Source organism: Anomaloglossus baeobatrachus, unplaced genomic scaffold, assembly GCF_048569485.1.
Source record: "Anomaloglossus baeobatrachus isolate aAnoBae1 unplaced genomic scaffold, aAnoBae1.hap1 Scaffold_3004, whole genome shotgun sequence".
In the NCBI taxonomy this organism is placed as follows: Eukaryota; Metazoa; Chordata; class Amphibia; order Anura; family Aromobatidae; genus Anomaloglossus; species Anomaloglossus baeobatrachus.
This window is the reverse complement of record NW_027442435.1, coordinates 81586-102916: the sequence shown is the minus strand read 5'-3', so window position 1 is coordinate 102916 and position 21331 is coordinate 81586.

Genomic DNA, 21331 nt, shown 5'->3' with positions numbered 1-21331 from the left:
TGATATCATGGTGATTTATGGTCAGAATGACTTCAATGCGATCAGTGATTTCTATTCTAGCTCTGCTCACATAGATTTTATATCCACACTCAACTATAGGCCGTTCTTCATATTTTGGGGGCTTTTAGTCAGATATACTAGTTTGTGCCTGTATAGTATTGGTGTAGATGGGAGTGTAGGGCATGGGTTACATGGCACTGTGGTGGAATACTGATGGGAGGTATTGGTGCTGTGTTTGATGCTTCTACTGGGTATTTTCCTACAAATACTGGAACAGCTCACTGCTTAGAATGATCCTTCCCAGCTCTATAATATATTATATATACCCCACAATGCAGGCTCACACACACATTTGTCTCAAGTGTGTTGTAGGGACACAGATACAGTCTTGGTCATGTGACTAAAGGCTACTTTACACACTGCGATATCGGTCCCGATATCGCTAGTGTGGGTACCCGCCCCCATCTGTTGCGCGACACGGGCAAATCGCTGCCCATGCCGCACAACACCGACCAGACCCGTCACACATACTTACCTGCCCGGCGACGTCGCTGTGTCCGGCGAACCGCCTCCTTTCTAAGGGGGCGGTCCGTGCGGCGTCACAGCGACGTCACTGAGCGACCGCCCAATAGCAGCGGAGGGGCGGAGATGAGTGGCCGGAACATCCCGCCCACCTCCTTCCTTCCTCATAGCGGCTGGGAGGCAGGTAAGGAGAGGTTCCTCGTTTCTGCGGTGTCACACGGAGCGATGTGTGCTACCGCAGGAGCGACGAACTACATCGTTACTGCTGCAGTAACGATAATCGAGAATGGAGACCCATGTCACCGATGAGCGATTTTGCACGTTTTTGCAACGATGCAAAATCGCTCATCGGTATCACACGCAGCAACATCGCTAATGCGGCCGGATGTGCGTCACAAATTCCGTGACCCCAACGACTCCGCATTAGCGATGTCGCAGCGTGTAAAGCCCCCTTTAGTGGGAGTGGTGTACAGGGTCTTAGCAGTAAAGAGTATTCCATATTTCTGCCAGATACCCACAGAGATATTGAAATCTGAAAAAAGAGACTTCTGCTCATTGAAGGTAAGAACTGCTCACATAGCGTTCAACTCCACAGCAAACGAGTGCTCTAGCACTGGCATCTCAGCAGGGATATTCCCCTACTACACATGTGTGTCTAGGTCACTGTGACAGTTTACAGGACATAACTCAGGGCACCTAGACAGAAGGCAGAGGGACTACTTTCTATTTCTGGTGTAGAGCTTAGTACAATATATATATATTTATACTATTACATGGGACACATGTACCTTGTATTACCATTATTCGCTGTATATGAACCCCTTTTCTCCGGGCATTATTTGTCTATAGCATTTTTCACGAACCTGAGGCAACTGAGAACCCTTCAGTGAAGGAATTCCACTAACCCTCACAATACCTACCAGGGGCCTCCCTGCAGTAACTCAGGTAGTTGTACCCATTCTCTTTCCGCATTCTATGTGTTCTTCTTCTTTCTTCTTTTTTTTCTTTTTTCTTCTTTTTATTTCTATCATGTAGTTCAGGGGTTTATAGATATATGTCCTGCATCTCATATTTCCTTTAGTGGTGCTTCTTACCCATTCTCATATCATTTACCCTAGTATTTCATGATCCTGAGGCGACTGAGAACCCTTTAATAAAGGAATCCTTTTTCACCTGAATTGTCAAGTGATACTTACCAGTGACTATCACGTAATGTTACAGGTAGTTCCATTTTCTTCCTCTTCTTTCTCTCCTTTCTTCTTTGTCACACGGTCCATTGTGTTATAGCCCACGTGTCATGATAACACTTGTACCATCTTTTCATTTAGATTCCACCTACAATTATTTACCGATTCCAGTTCTGGAATAGGCTTTCATCATCTACTCACTAGAATTCTCAAGTTCATAAGGTACTGAGACATATACATGTTCACACCATTATAAAGAACAAAGTATAAACATTGAGGTTTTTCTCACACCCATGTTCCTGTGTTCTTTGATATGATATGTGTTCATTTCCTTTTGCACAAATAAAGAATTTTCAGCATTCTAAGAGTTCTTTTCTTACGTTATTGATCACTATAGTGTGCCAGAGCTATTTCTATTGAATTGACTCTTATTTTTTCTGAGCACCTGCTATATACACAGTGAGCCAGACATATTCAAGTTTCATTCAGAAGGCAGAGGGAAGCCTTAGCAGCTGAGCCTATATCTTGGCTTGTGAGCATTAGAACAGGCCGGCGATTACAGGGTAACATGAAAAATGTCCAGCTTGCATTATGACTAGAACATGACAATATCCTTTTAAGTACTAACCTATGATGCGTTCCTAAGCAGTTGATGTTATATGTTCTACATTTCATTTTCTGCATACTTTCCAAGTAGTAGAATTTGCTTTGATATAGGCAACTGGATTTTCACAATGAAAAGGCAAAGGATAACGCCCGAAAAAGACGCCATACATTATGTCAGTGCCATCACTGACAAACCTGGATTGACCATGAAATACATCAATCCCCTTAAAGGTGAGTTAAAACAAGTTTTAACTAAATTGCCTTAATATTGTCATGCATTAGAATGACTGTCTTAGGTAATGATAAATATTTTCTACAGGAAGAGGAGTGTTTGCTGAAACTGAAATCGAAAAAGGGAGTTTTGTTGCAGAATATCGAGGTGAGCTCACGTATGCACTTACGATGGTAGACAACTACTCGAGATTTATGGTTGTGGTACAAGTCAAAGATCTAATGGCCCATACTGCAGCGAAGGTCTTCCAAGCACACTTATGCAGACCTCATGGCTACTCAGAGAGAGTCCTTACAGATCAAGGCACTGCCTTTGAAGCGGAAATCTTCAAGGACTTCTGCAGCTTTTACCGATGCAGGAAGATGCGTACTACACCCTACCATGCTCAAACCAATGGTTATCAACCTGCTCAGGACTTTACCCCATATTCCAGATGTGGCCTTACAAGTGATTTATAGAGGGGTAACAATACGTTGGGATCATCGGATCTAATCTCCCTTTTTATACACCCTAAAATCTTGTTTGCGTTAGAATAAACAATAACATCATAAAGGTATAGCAGTACCGTTTCAAAGTTTCGGTGTCCCAAGCAGCATTCCATCAGCCTCTGGAAGGTTCCTGGCAAATTGCACAGCTCGAAGGGCATGCTTTTGAACTCGCAGAGACCCATCGGGGTGGCAAAGGCGGTCTTCTCCCGGTCTGCCTCAGCAACGGACACTTGCCAATAGTGACTAGTGAGATCAAGGGTAGAAAAATAATTTGCAGTTGTCAATGCAGCTAGCTATTCCTCAATACAGGGGAGTGGTGCTGTCCTTCTTCTTTAACAGGACCAACGGAGCTGCCCAGAGGCTACAACTGTCACGGATAACCCCAGCCTCCTTCATGTTGCTCAACATGTCCTTGGTACACTGGTAATGTGCAGGTAGATTTGGCTTATATCTCTCTTTGATGGGTGGGTGTGCACTTGTGGGGATGTAGTGTTTGACCCCTTTTATTTTTCAAAAGTCTAGCGGATGTTTGCTGAAGACTTGCTCGTATTCTTGCACTAGCCTGTAGACCCCCTTCTTGTGATGTGAAGGTGTGGAGTCAGTGCCTACGTGTAATTCCTTACACCACTCCTCTGGCTGACTTGGTGAGCTGTCACTGAATGGGTGGGCTGAAGCAATGGTGGATGCTGCTGTTTGGATAGCATGTGTATCTACTGAGAACAGCTTATCAATGGTGGCAAATCGGAGCAGCTTAATCTTTTGCTCTCCGCAGTTCAACACTCTCATGGGCACTCTTCCCTTCCATATTAATGAATAAAACTATGATGTAAATAGCATATAGATACCCCACAAATGCAGATAAAAGTAGGTTATGGGAAAAGGGGGAAGAGAGAAACAGGAAAATAGTGGAATAAAGTATACCTTCCAGGTGGGAGAGGAAATGGCAGCACAGCCAGTGGAGGTGAAGCAAGGGGAGCCTGCAACTAAAGAGTTGAGAGCGTTATCACATGGTGACTGAGCCTGATTGTAACGGGAGCATAGAGGTGCCGATCCTGTCTTACCTGCGTTGGTGTAGAAGTGGGTGTCCTGTGGTGGAGTCAGCTATGTGCAGTGGTGGCCGTGGGTTCTTTTATGTGCGACCGTAGTAATAGCTGTGCCCACTTCCTGTATGGGAGTGGAATGCAGTGAGGCTAATGGAACGCACGCCTGCGCATTTGTGTTTAACGTCGCGCATGTGCAGAACGGAGAAAAGGCTGCGCTCACTTCCTAATGAAAGGGAGTGAGACGCAGCTGGGAAGGGAAGGGAAAAGATTAGGGTTTGGGGATGATGAAAGGGCTTTCTACGGGCAAGGATGGCAAAGGGTGGCAGTGACGGAAAGTCAGGCAGATGGTCCTGTCCTGTCCTGTCCGTCCGTCTTTTTGTATCATGAATTGGAAAGACTGCAAGGGGGAGGGGAGGTGCTTGTGCCCAAAAGGAGGAGTTATTCAGATTCATTGCAGTGGGCGGCGGCTGCAAAAAGCACCATTCTCCTTGTTTTTGCTCTGCAAAACAGCCTTTTCAAGGGTTTGGCTTGGGTGACAAAATGTCTTCTGTAGGCGTGGGTTTGTCTCCCTCTCCCTAAGATGTGTCCGGTATAGGCCAGGGTGCCACTCAAGGCCGTAACCAATTCGGGTTATAGCTTCTCGGCCTTTTGGCTAAGATCAAGTGTAGTTTCGGAGGACGCTACCTTGGTCGGTACTGGAAGGTGCCTGGGATTGCACGTCTGCCGGCCTTGAGGGAGTGTGTGCGCCTTCTGGTGACACATAGCCCTCTTGTGCCTGGACGGTTCCCAGGCAACGGGAGGCGATCACCTTTGTTATTTTGAAGTCCTACTGATAAACAGAAAAAAAATGAAAATCCAGTTGCCTATATCAAAGCAAATTCTACTACTTGTAAAGTATGCAGAAAATGAAATGTAGAACATATAACATCAACTGCTTAGGAACGCATCATAGGTTAGTACTTAAAAGGATATTGTCATGTTCTAGTCATAATGCAAGCTGGACATTTTTCATGTTACCCTGTAATCGCCGGCCTGTTCTAATGCTCACAAGCCAAGATATAGGCTCAGCTGCTAAGGCTTCCCTCTGCCTTCTGAATGAAAATTGAATATGTCTGGCTCACTGTGTATATAGCAGGTGCTCAGAAAAAATAAGAGTCAATTCAATAGAAATAGCTCTGGCACACTATAGTGATCAATAACGTAAGAAAAGAACTCTTAGAATGCTGAAAATTCTTTATTTGTGCAAAAGGATAATTCATCCAACGTTTCGAGCTTGTTTTTAGGTCTTTATCAAGGATAAAGTTATCTAAGATCATAAAGGGTTACAAAACCATATAAACACGTAATTAGTACATAGTACAACATAACAGTACAATATATTGCTACTTGAGAGTACAATGGGTCAAATGACCATGATGCACATACAAAAAAATGTTCCAAAGCCATAGTGAAAACATTTGTACTGAGGAAAGAAAATTTCCACATGACCTATCTGGAGAAACATTCTGGATCAAACAACCAAAAATAGTCAAGCAGGTAAATACACACCTATATGGATAACAGGATGATATGTGTTCAATTGTATAGCGTCATTGCCATTAAGGTACAAATGGAAAACTTGCAATCCTATATAGTGAAGGAAATGAACACACATGGGTTTGTTGTGTGAGGGTGCGAGAAAAACCTCAATGTTTATACTTTGTTCTTTATAATGGTGTGAACATGTATATGTCTCAGTACCTTATGAACTTGAGAATTCTAGTGAGTAGATGATGAAAGCCTATTCCAGAACTGGAATCGGTAAATAATTGTAGGTGGAATCTAAATGAAAAGATGGTACAAGTGTTATCATGACACGTGGGCTATAACACAATGGACCGTGTGACAAAGAAGAAAGGAGAGAAAGAAGAGGAAGAAAATGGAACTACCTGTAACATTACGTGATAGTCACTGGTAAGTATCACTTGACAATTCAGGTGAAAAAGGATTCCTTTATTAAAGGGTTCTCAGTCGCCTCAGGATCATGAAATACTAGGGTAAATGATATGAGAATGGGTAAGAAGCACCACTAAAGGAAATATGAGATGCAGGACATATATCTATAAACCCCTGAACTACATGATAGAAATAAAAAGAAGAAAAAAGAAAAAAAAGAAGAAAGAAGAAGAACACATAGAATGCGGAAAGAGAATGGGTACAACTACCTGAGTTACTGCAGGGAGGCCCCTGGTAGGTATTGTGAGGGTTAGTGGAATTCCTTCACTGAAGGGTTCTCAGTTGCCTCAGGTTCGTGAAAAATGCTATAGACAAATAATGCCCGGAGAAAAGGGGTTCATATACAGCGAATAATGGTAATACAAGGTACATGTGTCCCATGTAATAGTATAAATATATATATATTGTACTAAGCTCTACACCAGAAATAGAAAGTAGTCCCTCTGCCTTCTGTCTAGGTGCCCTGAGTTATGTCCTGTAAACTGTCACAGTGACCTAGACACACATGTGTAGTAGGGGAATATCCCTGCTGAGATGCCAGTGCTAGAGCACTCGTTTGCTGTGGAGTTGAACGCTATGTGAGTAGTTCTTACCTTCAATGAGCAGAAGTCTCTTTTTTCAGATTTCAATATCTTTGTGGGTATCTGGCAGAAATATGGAATACTCTTTACTGCTAAGACCCTGTACACCACTCCCACTAAAGGGGGCTTTACACGCTGCGACATCGCTAATGCGGAGTCGTTGGGGTCACGGAATTTGTGACGCACATCCGGCCGCATTAGCGATGTTGCTGCGTGTGATACCGATGAGCGATTTTGCATCGTTGCAAAAACGTGCAAAATCGCTCATCGGTGACATGGGTCTCCATTCTCGATTATCGTTACTGCAGCAGTAACGATGTAGTTCGTCGCTCCTGCGGTAGCACACATCGCTCCGTGTGACACCGCAGAAACGAGGAACCTCTCCTTACCTGCCTCCCAGCCGCTATGAGGAAGGAAGGAGGTGGGCGGGATGTTCCGGCCACTCATCTCCGCCCCTCCGCTGCTATTGGGCCGTCGCTCAGTGACGTCGCTGTGACGCCGCACGGACCGCCCCCTTAGAAAGGAGGCGGTTCGCCGGACACAGCGACGTCGCCGGGCAGGTAAGTATGTGTGACGGGTCTGGTCGGTGTTGTGCGGCATGGGCAACGATTTGCCCGTGTCGCGCAACAGATGGGGGCGGGTACCCACACTAGCGATATCGGGACCGATATCGCAGTGTGTAAAGTAGCCTTTAGTCACATGACCAAGACTGTATCTGTGTCCCTACAACACACTTGAGACAAATGTGTGTGTGAGCCTGCATTGTGGGGTATATATAATATATTATAGAGCTGGGAAGGATCATTCTAAGCAGTGAGCTGTTCCAGTATTTGTAGGAAAATACCCAGTAGAAGCATCAAACACAGCACCAATACCTCCCATCAGTATTCCACCACAGTGCCATGTAACCCATGCCCTACACTCCCATCTACACCAATACTATACAGGCACAAACTAGTATATCTGACTAAAAGCCCCCAAAATATGAAGAACGGCCTATAGTTGAGTGTGGATATAAAATCTATGTGAGCAGAGCTAGAATAGAAATCACTGATCGCATTGAAGTCATTCTGACCATAAATCACCATGATATCAAGGTGAGGAGTTGTGTGTTACTGCTGGGAGGAAAGGGTTAACAGTGGAATATTAAGGTGCATTTCTGTGTGCAGTGTTACTAGTCAATGTAACAATTCAGTATGAGCTGCTCTTGGTGCCGGGGGAGGGAGATGCTCTCCTGAGCAAGATAGATGGGGAATAAACATGATATCTATATAGTGTAAGGCAGGGGGTCTCAAACCAGGTGATCATGTCTGATCAACTGGTTACATTATGTCTGATTACCTTGTCTAACAGTTTTTTCTCCCCTTTCTTTACCTTCCAGGTTCCCATAGTCACGTGAAATATCCCTGTTGCACTTGATTACGGCTCACTATTCACTATAGGATGTCTTATATCTAACATCACACTCTCACCCATCAGCACTCTATAGGTTTGTATAAGGTATGCGCTTACACATCCGGTCCTCCATAGGTATTTCCACTTATGTAACACTATCCCTATGATCACTCATAACTCATACCCTTGTAGTCAATTACAGCCTCCTCTCTCCCCCCTCCCCTTCTCCCTTTCCATCTATAATTTTGCCAGTACAATATTAGTTTACATTAGGCACACACTCACATATTCCTTTCCTTAGTGATTTATTGTAATTCACATTCACATACAATTCTCTATGCCTGCCCCATTACTACATTCATACCTACTTGACCCTATCCTGATACCCCTTGTCTCACCTTGTTGGTCCCTACACCTGTTATCATGTCCTTTCCTGTGTCTGTCTTGTCACACAACACATTTTAGCATATAACTTGTGCTCCTTATTACCTGTCCTGCCTATTAGAATTATGTCCATTATGTCCATGCATGGCCCAATGAATCAAGTCTGTACTTCATATTCATGGTTTAAGCCTTTGGGTTCCAATGTGCCCAGAGTATATATCCAGAAAGATTCCCTTTCTTTGAGCTTCCTAATTCTATTGCCTCCTCTGCGTATGGCTTGGACATGTTCGATGACTTGGAATCTTAATTGGATCACTGTGTGATTATGCGTCACAAAATGGTGTGGGACTGGTAATAGAATCTGCTTACAATGTATTGTTGACTTGTGTTTAGCTCAAAGAAAGAGAATCTTTCTGGATATGTACTCTGGGCATATTAGAACCCAAGGGCTTAAACCGTGAATATGAAGTAAAGACTTGATTCATTGGGCCGTGCACCATGTCACCAAGTGTCCAATTGCATTGTCCAATGGCTCACAATGGTTATGCGTTTTCATTGGATGGATAATCGAAGCCATGTTTTTTTCCTTTCTGTTGGGTTTGTTGTGTGAGTAGCCTATAGGATTAAGTTGGTTACCGCAGGCAGTGGATTTAACTTCCTGTCTTTGGTCCAGTGGTAGATGGATTGTCTGGTCTATGAGCTGTTATTGGTTTGAATGCAGGTGAATGCCCATGGGCTGCTTATGACTGTGTAAAATAGTATTGATTCATGATGGATTTCAGACTACATGTAGATATCTTCAGTCTTTCTATCCACATCATTTAAATGAACATTATCCATGCAGCTTGAAATCCATCCAATAAGAGAAGCAACCTTGTACAACCAATCTGATAAGGGCACAGTATATCCTAAGGGAAGGTTATGGCTATAAAAGGGGACTTCTTGGAGTCACCAGGTTGTTGATGGATGTTGCATGATCTAGTCTAAGCTCTTAGGAGCTGGCTAGGGGATCAGAACCAGGATGCCTTGTGGACTCGGTCTAGGGACTTTGGCTTCAACTAGAGGATCACTTGGCTACATGGCTTCAATCTAGGGGCTCCAATTCCGATTGGAGATCATAACCGCAATCTAGGGATTTCGACTCCGGCTACCAGGATTATACCATATCATCATACCAGAGACTACTTAAGGAAGAAACCCAGGTTGGACAATTTTGTCACCTGGCTACAGACTTTGCAGACCTCAGCCAGCTTCCTAAATCTGGCGCTATTCTATTGTCGGTGGGTGCCCGACAAATTACACAGCTATGTAAAATTTTGGTTTATGAAACTTCAAATCCAGTGACTGATTATTATGTTTTCTAATGTCCTGATTTAAAAAAAAAAATAAATATTTTTTTTTAACCATCAAATATTGATTTTGTACAATCCATGTGTGAAGTTACATACAAGTGACATGAACAAGAAAAATACTTATTGTAACCAAAAATATTCACAATTTTATATATAAAATACATTTATTTATTGTACAGTCATTCTGCAACTTTATTAGAAATTTATTCTTGCACTTTTTCCTTTTCTCTAGATCCCCCTTTTCTCTTATAGAAGGCCTGTGGATCTTCTCTGTGAAGCATCCGGCAATCATGTTCACGTTTCATTTACTTTGGTATCGTCGTTCCATCTCCTTGATATTCCGATGAAAACCTTCTTGTTCTTCCCACCAGCACCAAGGTTTTCAGACAAGTAGTCCAAATAGGAATGTAAAAAATGTAACTTCAAATTCATTAGACAACCCAAGGCTTTGAAACGTTTCAGCATGTTCTCCACGATGGACTTAAATTTTGATTCTTTGTTGTTACCTAGAAACGTATTTATTGCTTCTTTCAAAGAGTCCCAAGCCCTTTTTTCAACAGTTTTCATTATTGTTTAAAACACGTCATCCTTCATTCATGGGTTTCTGAATATCCGAACCCACAAAAATGCTTTTGTGCTGCCCCTGTGCCAGCAGCCGCCGTTGGTCGGATCCAGACCTTCTAAGAGAGTGGCTCGACCCGGGGGTCTCGCGGACATGTCGAATAAAAGGAGGAATGTAGATGTATGGGCTAGGCCGTATTAAGTTTGTGACGCCACCAACGGTGTGTGGTGAGGTGGGACACCACCGCTGCCGTTATGGGATACCCGGGAGAGATGTAGTGGCAGCTGGATGTTAACCCCTCCGTGTGTAGGGATGATTGCCCCGGGGCCCAGTGTCTTTGTGCAGGGTATGGTGATGGCAAGGGCCGGCGCGCCTGAGCAAGCAGGGGGATGTTTGGTTACTCACAGTAAATGAATCACACGAGTCTTTCGGTAAACCAAAGGTGCTGGTGGCCTGCCGCCCCGGCCGGTTGCATTCAGGTCCCCCACCCAGGCTGGTGGTCGCTGTCCTTTACTCTGCACTTGTTTTTGTGTATGGTGGACTGCCTGGTCTGGAACTCAGGAGTCCGCTCCCGGCTGGATATGGCCTAAGGAGCCGTGCCCGCAGGCGCTGGCCCGTGGGATCTAAGGGCCCTGGCGGTGGCCTTATCCCTATCAGTGGGCTGTTGTCTTCTTTGAGGGACTTTAGGTGGGATAGGACCTATAATCCTGCCCTCAATCATTTAATTAGCTAGGCCGCTGTTTTCGGTCCTGGCTTCAGGGTCCTAGGTGACTAGGGTTTCAGGTCGGCTGTGTGTTTCCTAAGTGAGGAAAGGTGTTGTGCGGGGGCCTATCTGTAACTACCTGGTTTTGCCAGGGCATCACACCTTCCTTCAGACTTGATTCTGACAGTCCCTGAAACTTGGTACACAGGTACTTAAACATCTCTCCTTCTTTCAGTAGCGCTTTCACAAACAGCTTCATCAGTCCAAGCTTACAGTGGAGTGGTGGCAAGAGAACTTTAGGTGGGATCAACTAAGCTTTATGCAACAATGTTCTTGAGTCCCGGTTACAAAGATGTTCTTGTTGGCCAATTTTTTTTGCTCCAGTGAAGAGTCCTAACCTGGCTTTCCAATTCACACAAAAAGCATGTGTTCTGCCTTCTTTTACGTAATGCTGTGAATCTCTAGCATACAGCTAAACCCTAGTTCACATTTCAAATAAACAGACTGTGGAGTTCAATAGCCTTGATTTATTAGCTGGTAACGTGAACTTGATTGCAGTATACATGGAATATACAGTGAATATAGGAATATCCAAGATGCAGTTGAAGACAGAATACGGTATATCCAAGATACTGTTTTATACGGGTAAAAACTATAACAAGAAAATGATTACAGTCAGTACAGTGTTAATACAGAGTTAACATAGCATAACAGTACATGAGATGCAGTTCTTACGAGAATGTAGGTGAAAGGTCACTGCATCTGCAATACATAGAAATCTTATCTAGACAAACAAGACAGGGATGACACTAAAGGTGTAGAAGTACAATGTACAATGCATTTACTACACTCTTCCATCTAGGATTCTATCACTAACACATGTAATTTGCTTTGCTCACCGGATTACACTAGGCAGGGGTGAATGTACAGAGAGGTAAGTCGGCATGTCCTTTCCTGACAAATCCAAAGAGAAAATGGCTGCAGGCTTCTTCTCAGCTCAGGTAGGCATTCCTTACCCAGAATACATTTAGCTTAAAGGGAAACTCAGCAATTCAAAAGAATAACAATGACCTCTAGGGGTTGTAACAGAAATTTTAATGAATGACTATTAGCAGGCTGCCATGAGGCAGAACAGCATGGGTATTTAATATATCCTCCTTGCTGCCCAAGAAGCAATGAGAACATTTTTAGACCACCACATATTGACCATCCATGCTCCTTGTAGTTAAGTTTCTTGAGAATAAAGTCTAAATTCTCACAGCTTTCTTCCAAGTGCATAGCATGTGTGACGCCCTGGACTAGCCAGGTAGTCACAAACACAAAATCACACACACCCCCTCCCCTGGATAGTCTACATCAGTCACACAAAATCCTTGTTGCCTCCTCCAGGGTCTGATGTCCACACCAGGTGGGGCGGAGCCAGGCGGTTGGCCCCACCCACCGAGGAGTTCACAGGCCTGGAGGCGGGAAAAAGCAGTTAGTTTAGTTTTGTAGTGGAAAGTGAGAGGACAGAAACTGTTAGTGTCTGGGTAGGAGCCCAGGCACTGTCAGCAAGGTCGGCAGACGGTGGTGGCCGTCTGCAGGAGGTGGTACAAGTCAGCTGAACCGTAGGATCGGGGACGGGCGGTGACCCGAAGGGAACTGAACCGGTGAGCGGATCTGTACCAAGCACAAAGGCAGGGCCATTGGACCCTGACCAGGCTAGGAGCCGCCGACAATGGTCAAATCCGAGAGTGACCGGAATCCCAGGGGTTCCCTAACACCCAAGACCCGACAGAAGGCAACCGTCCACACCGTGAGGATAAAAAGCCACCGCCATAGGCTAGAGATCCAAGGGCCAGCGCCTGCGGGCAAACGGGCTCCCTCGGTACGTACACCCCAGCCATCCAGCCTCCCCGTACCGCCACCGGGCCCCGGGATCACCAACCCCTACCCACGGAGGGGGAACCAACATCCTAGCTGCTCCCTGCCATCGCTCCCGGGATCCCCGTCACCAGCAGTGGTGGTGCCCATTATCACCACGACCTGTGGGTGACGTCACTAACTATCTCCCCAAACAAACCACCCCCTTTTCACTCGTGGGCGAGGAGCGCTGCTCGAGTCCCCGGATCTGGCCCTCCGCTCGAGCCACCGAGCAGCAGCAGCAGCAGAAGTCCCCGAACCCGAGCGTAGCGTGCGTGGCCCCTCTGCCCGCGACACATGCCCTACACACACTGAAGAATACTTACTGCCATTGAGCAGTAGCACAGCTTTCAGACTTTTTGGATGAAACAATGACGTGTCTCCACTCGCTCACATTGTACTTAATGTTACATTTTCCATCAGCACAGGAACATCGCTTGAATACACTAGAGCACCATCTTCAGAAAAGTATGGAGGGAATCTTTTCAGAATTCTAACCTTTTGGAAACCTATTGTCACGCTCTCCGGGTCCCCTGCTCTGCCCCCCGGCTCACCTGCCACGCTCCCCGGCTTCCCTGCTTCGCTCCCCGGCTCCTCTGGCAGACATCCCCCGCTCCACGGTCTCCAGCCTCCACCACCTGCGGTCCCCAGGCGGCCCGGTCCCCACTCCCGGCGCCCGTCGGCAGCCCTGCTCCAGGCCGGCTCCCCTGCTTCCTATACACCGCTCCCTGCCCTGGCTTCTGGCACCCGGGCCTCGCGCATGCGCATTAGGGCGCGCGCGCGGTCATTGACCCTCTCTTAAAGGGCCAGCGTCCACTGACAGGAAATTGAACACACAGGTACAGGGTATAAAGGGGTTTAATGTCCAAGTGGGCGGGGCCTGTTCTTCGTGTTTCCTAAGCTAGGAGTCAGGTCTCCTTGTGTCTCTGTGATATACTTACCTATCTCTCTTCTAGAGCCGCTCCTGCCTCGCCATCCGGTCCTGCCGATTCCCGAACCCCGAACGCTGACTATCTGCCATCCCGTCAGTCCGTACCATCTCTGATCCCTGTGGTGACCCGTCCTCTCGCTCCATCGGTTCCGGACTCTGCCTGACATCTCGGCCTCCGAACCTGAGCTCCGTCACCCGGACTACCATCAGTGACTCCGTGGTCCCAGGGACTTCTCCATTCCACTCTTTTGCACGGACTGTCCTGCTACCCGTAGTGCTCCGGCTACCGGACCCCTTGCCTTCATTAAGGTGTTCGGCCCAGTGGATCCACCTCCTGGGTCTGCCCGTCCACCTGGCCCTAACACCTATAGAATCAGTGTTTGTGAAAAAACTGTACGTGATGATATTTTTTCAATATTTTTACTGAGTCCAATGATCAAAAGTATGAAAAAAATCACATCTTTCAAAAATTTTTACCCTTGGAAACCTGTGTTATTATTACTATGCACGAGCCCTAAATTGTCTGAAAAACAACAAATATGCTGGTTGGATAGACCTTGACCCAACAATTCAACGGCCACAATTAAGGAGAAAAGTGCTAAGAGAGTTAAATTTGCCCCTGAAATAACCCATGATACGGGCCAAGGAGGGACACACCATTTTGATCCGAAAATAGCCCAACACCATGAGAGACGGGCAAATCCGTGAAAAGACAAAGTTCCAAGCTACAACTGACGCAGGATCTACAGCACATACGCCCATTGTAATTGTTCATGATTTCCGGCCACTACGCATTTCAGCCTTCAGGGACCTGGTAATTCGAATGCTATGTCCAGGAGTAGAGATGAGCGAACCGGTCCCGGTTTGGCTCGAGGTCGGTTCGCCGAACGGAGCTCCCGTTCGAGTTCGGCTCGTCGAACGTTCGACGAACCGAACTCGAGCCAATAGGAAACAATGGCAGGCAATCACAAACACAGTAAAACACCTAGAAAACACCCTCAAAGGTGTCCAAAAGGTGACAAACAACTCACAACACAACACAAACACATGGGAAAGTGACAAGGACATATACTCATGCGAAAACAAAACAGCTGGACAAGGAAAAAGAGGAGGACACACAGATATAGGCATGGCACGCCATTCTAAAATCATGTAAAACACCGCAAGGTGACTCCAAGCGGAGTCTCCCTTTTTTCCAAAAATTGGGCCCCACACACACCCACCCATTCAGTGGCAGCAGTTGTGCCCCAGTTGTACACTTCACAGCTACATTTGCATCAAGCACATTCAAAAATACGCTATTCTTAACCGTCCCCAGGATGACACCGGGGTAGGTAGCAAAGTCTTTCCTGATCCCAGCTCTGTTCATCTTGGCTTCAAGCACATTCAAAAATACGCCATTCTTATCCGTCCCCAGGATGACACCGGGGTAGGTAGATAAAGTTTTTGCTGACCATGACTTGTTCATCTTGGCTTCTTTTAAAAACACAGCAAGCAAGGGTTACTCCAAGCGGAGTCTCCCTTTTTTCCAAAAATTGGGCCACACAGACACCCACCCCATCAGTGGCAGCACTTGGGCCCTAGTTGCAAACAGGATGTTTTGATTTGCATCAAGCACATTCAAAAATACGCCATAATTAACCGTCCCCAGGATGACACCGGGGTAGGTAGCAAAGTCTTTCCTGATCCCAGCTCTGTTCATCTTGGCTTCTTTTAAAAACACAGCAAGCAAGGGTTACTCCAAGCGGAGTCTCCCTTTTTTCCAAAAATTGGGCCACACAGACACCCACCCCATCAGTGGCAGCACTTGGGCCCTAGTTGCAAACAGGATGTTTTGATTTGCATCAAGCACATTCAAAAATACGCCATAATTAACCGTCCCCAGGATGACACCGGGGTAGGTAGCAAAGTCTTTCCTGATCCCAGCTCTGTTCATCTTGGCTTCTTTTAAAAACACAGCAAGCAAGGGTTACTCCAAGCGGAGTCTCCCTTTTTTCCAAAAATTGGGCCACACAGACACCCACCCCATCAGTGGCAGCACTTGGGCCCTAGTTGCAAACAGGATGTTTTGATTTGCATCAAGCACATTCAAAAATACGCCATTCTTATCCGTCCCCAGGATGACACCGGGGTAGGTAGATAAAGTCTTTGCTGACCCATGACTTGTTCATCTTGGCTTCTTTTAAAAACACAGCAAGCAAGGGTTACTCCAAGCGGAGTCTCCCTTTTTTCCAAAAATTGGGCCACACAGACACCCACCCCATCAGTGGCAGCACTTGGGCCCTAGTTGCAAACAGGATGTTTTGATTTGCATCAAGCACATTCCAAAATTCGCCATAATTAACCGTCCCCAGGATGACACCGGGGTAGGTAGCAAAGTCTTTCCTGATCCCAGCTCTGTTCATCTTGGCTTCTTTTAAAAACACAGCAAGCAAGGGTTACTCCAAGCGGAGTCTCCCTTTTTTCCAAAAATTGGGCCACACAGACACCCACCCCATCAGTGGCAGCACTTGGGCCCTAGTTGCAAACAGGATGTTTTGATTTGCATCAAGCACATTCAAAAATACGCCATAATTAACCGTCCCCAGGATGACACCGGGGTAGGTAGCAAAGTCTTTCCTGATCCCAGCTCTGTTCATCTTGGCTTCTTTTAAAAACACAGCAAGCAAGGGTTACTCCAAGCGGAGTCTCCCTTTTTTCCAAAAATTGGGCCACACAGACACCCACCCCATCAGTGGCAGCACTTGGGCCCTAGTTGCAAACAGGATGTTTTGATTTGCATCAAGCACATTCAAAAATACGCCATAATTAACCGTCCCCAGGATGACACCGGGGTAGGTAGCAAAGTCTTTCCTGATCCCAGCTCTTTTCATCTTGGCTTCTTTTAAAAACACAGCAAGCAAGGGTTACTCCAAGCGGAGTCTCCCTTTTTTCCAAAAATTGGGCCCCACACACACCCACCCCTTCAGTGGCAGCAGTTGTGCCCCAGTTGTACACTTCACAGCTACATTTGCATCAAGCACATTCAAAAATACGCTATTCTTAACCGTCCCCAGGATGACACCGGGGTAGGTAGCAAAGTCTTTCCTGATCCCAGCTCTGTTCATCTTGGCTTCTTTTAAAAACACAGCAAGCAAGGGTTACTCCAAGCGGAGTCTCCCTTTTTTCCAAAAATTGGGCCACACAGACACCCACCCCATCAGTGGCAGCACTTGGGCCCTAGTTGCAAACAGGATGTTTTGATTTGCATCAAGCACATTCAAAAATACGCCATAATTAACCGTCCCCAGGATGACACCGGGGTAGGTAGCAAAGTCTTTCCTGATCCCAGCTCTGTTCATCTTGGCTTCTTTTAAAAACACAGCAAGCAAGGGTTACTCCAAGCGGAGTCTCCCTTTTTTCCAAAAATTGGGCCACACAGACACCCACCCCATCAGTGGCAGCACTTGGGCCCTAGTTGCAAACAGGATGTTTTGATTTGCATCAAGCACATTAAAAAATACGCCATAATTAACCGTCCCCAGGATGACACCGGGGTAGGTAGCAAAGTCTTTCCTGATCCCAGCTCTGTTCATCTTGGCTTCTTTTAAAAACACAGCAAGCAAGGGTTACTCCAAGCGGAGTCTCCCTTTTTTCCAAAAATTGGGCCCCACACACACCCACCCCTTCAGTGGCAGCAGTTGTGCCCCAGTTGTACACTTCACAGCTACATTTGCATCAAGCACATTCAAAAATACGCTATTCTTAACCGTCCCCAGGATGACACCGGGGTAGGTAGCAAAGTCTTTCCTGATCCCAGCTCTGTTCATCTTGGCTTCTTTTAAAAACACAGCAAGCAAGGGTTACTCCAAGCGGAGTCTCCCTTTTTTCCAAAAATTGGGCCACACAGACACCCACCCCATCAGTGGCAGCACTTGGGCCCTAGTTGCAAACAGGATGTTTTGATTTGCATCAAGCACATTCAAAAATACGCCATAATTAACCGTCCCCAGGATGACACCGGGGTAGGTAGCAAAGTCTTTCCTGATCCCAGCTCTGTTCATCTTGGCTTCTTTTAAAAACACAGCAAGCAAGGGTTACTCCAAGCGGAGTCTCCCTTTTTTCCAAAAATTGGGCCCCACACACACCCACCCCTTCAGTGGCAGCAGTTGTGCCCCAGTTGTACACTTCACAGCTACATTTGCATCAAGCACATTCAAAAATACGCTATTCTTAACCGTCCCCAGGATGACACCGGGGGTAGGTATGTCCAGGAGTAGAGATGAGCGAACCGGTCCCGGTTCGGCTCGAGGTCGGTTCGCCGAACGGAGCTCCCGTTCGAGTTCGGCTCGTCGAACGTTCGACGAACCGAACTCGAGCCAATAGGAAACAATGGCAGGCAATCACAAACACAGTAAAACACCTAGAAAACACCCTCAAAGGTGTCCAAAAGGTGACAAACAACTCACAACACAACACAAACACATGGGAAAGTGACAAGGACATATACTCATGCGAAAACAAAACAGCTGGACAAGGAAAAAGAGGAGGACACACAGATATAGGCATGGCACGCCATTCTAAAATCATGTAAAACACCGCAAGGTGACTCCAAGAGGAGTCTCCCTTTTTTCCAAAAATTGGGCCCCACACACACCCACCCCTTCAGTGGCAGCAGTTGTGCCCCAGTTGTACACTTCACAGCTACATTTGCATCAAGCACATTCAAAAATACGCTATTCTTAACCGTCCCCAGGATGACACCGGGGTAGGTAGCAAAGTCTTTCCTGATCCCAGCTCTGTTCATCTTGGCTTATTTTAAAAACACAGCAAGCAAGGGTTACTCCAAGCGGAGTCTCCCTTTTTTCCAAAAATTGGGCCACACAGACACCCACCCCATCAGTGGCAGCACTTGGGCCCTAGTTGCAAACAGGATGTTTTGATTTGCATCAAGCAAAATCAAAAATACGCTATAATTAACCGTCCCCAGGATGACACCGGGGTAGGTAGCAAAGTCTTTCCTGATCCCAGCTCTGTTCATCTTGGCTTCTTTTAAAAACACAGCAAGCAAGGGTTACTCCAAGCGGAGTCTCCCTTTTTTCCAAAAATTGGGCCACACAGACACCCACCCCATCAGTACTTTACCCTCCACACCAGTCCCAAGCTGGAAGCACTGCAGCACTGCCTCGGCGAAGCGGCAACAGGCTGTGCTGCAGCTAATCTGCATAGGTGACAAACCCCACAATGCAGAAGAGGTGTGGACAGCTCTAAAACAGCATGCAGATCACTGGCTCACACCTCTGAACCTAAAGCCAGGAAAGGTTGTGTGTGACAATGGCCGGAACCTGGTGGCGGCTTTGAGGCGAGGCCAGCTGACACATGTTCCATGCGTGGCCCATGTGCTCAACCTCGTGGTTCAGCGGTTTCTAAACTCATACCCAGAGCTGTCTGATCTGCTGGTAAAAGTTCGCCGCCTGTCTGCACATTTTCGAAAGTCACCTACTGCTTCAGCCGGCCTTGCCGGCTTTCAGCGTCATTTGCATCTTCCGGCTCACAGACTGGTGTGTGATGTCCCCACGCATTGCTGATATGTGCCCGTTCAAGTGTCTCGGGAATTTTCAACAGATCCGTCCGAAGGTGGATGGCCCCTTATTATGTCACGAGGATGGGTCCTTTTTATCGAGATACCAATTTGTGAGTGTTTTTTGGGCATGTTTGAAGTCGTTGGGGTTAGATCCGAAGTCTTTCGGATTGGGGCAGCGAAGGAGGCCTCTATATGCGGCCTACCGGAGGAGACAGTTAAGCAGATTGGTAGGTGGAAGTCGCAGCGCTTTAAGTCGTATGTACGTCCCCAGGTGGTTGTTGGCAATTGAGGGGAAAAGGGGGGGGTATTAGGGTAGCAATGGGGGGGTGAGAGTGTGTGTTTTTTGTCAATTTGGTTTGGTGAGGCAATAAAATGGTGTCGTCTGTACATTTTGTATTGCAGAAGCACCCCCCCTTCCTTCCCTGGTCTGGATCCTTGGCCACTCTTATGTGTATTGGGGAGCCCGACGAGCGGACGCGAGATGGAACGGGAGACAGCTAGGTTTTGAGAAGGACCTGGCTCTCGTGCGATGGCTCGGTGTTCGGGGGTTAGGGTGGAACAGGGTGTTGCAGGAGGTGCATAGATACGCCCGGTTGGACAGACCTCCTGACATCTTAGTGTTGCATGCCGGGGGGAATGATTTGGGTGGGCGTCCTTTTCGAATCTTGATAACGGACATCAAACATGATTTGTTACGGTTATGGGTGTCGTTTCCAGGTCTAACGATAGTCTGGTCGGAGATAGTAGCGAGAAAGAGTTGGCAGAAAGCGCGGTCAGTTGACAGGTTGAACAAGGCGCGGGCGAAGGTTAATAGGGCGATCTCGAAGTTTGTTAGTCGGAACGGGGGTATAGCAATACGGCATGTTGAGTTGGAAAGGACGGAAGAGGAATTTTGGTTGGCTGACGGGGTACACCTTAATGCGGTGGGAACTGACTTATGGGCTCTTGGCTTGCAGGGAGGTATTGAGAGGGCCCTTTGCTTGCGGGGGGTCTCAGGCACTTGAAGGGTTTCAAGGTGCCTTCGTTGTGGTGTTGTTTATTGGTGGGTCCTTGAAGTTGGTTTAAAATTGGTTCGGGGATTCATCCGGGTATGGATCCCCTCATTGGCAGAATTGATGGTCCCCTAGTGATTTTGGGGGGGAACCCCGACGGGGTATGTCGGGGCCCCTGGGGGTGTGGTTGGGGTTGACGGAGGATTAACCCTAACCATTTGGTGCTACTGAGTCAGTGTGGGTAACGGCTGGGAGCAAGTTGAGGTTTTTTATTGCTCGGTTATGGGAATCACCAGGGTTTTGGTAGCTTCAAGGACCTTACCACATTGCAAATTTTATTGGTTATGTATTCTTGTTAATAAAATGGCTGCTATGGCCAAAATTATCCAAAGATAAATTTGTGTCTGTGTAATTACTTTTAAATAAGAAATGGGAATGGAGGTGTGGGGTATGAAAGGAAGACCGGAGTCAACAATTCCAGGGTCAAGCATGTTTATTTGCGTAAGCTTCGTTCCAGGGTAGAAAGGGTAAGAGTGCCTTTCAGAATTCGAAGTGGTCGGACTGTACGGACCACCAAGAACTGCAGGAGAGCTTGAACATCTTCCCATGGATGTGCGACATCCTCCCTCATCAGTTACGTAGGTAAGCAGGTTCTCAGCATTGCAGCCCATTTGTTGTCTTAAGTTAGTTAAGCGGGGTTAACTAACCTGTCAGTTCAGCCTCAGGTCTAAAGCAGAGGCCTGGACTCCACTCCTTACTCCTCACTCCACAACTCTCCTTAAAAACAACTGACTCCTTTTTCCTGCCCCGGGGTCTCCAGACCCTTAGGTGGGCGTTTCCTTCCGTCTGGTCCTGCCCACTGGTGTGCCTGTCTTTCCCTGGGGGAGGTGACT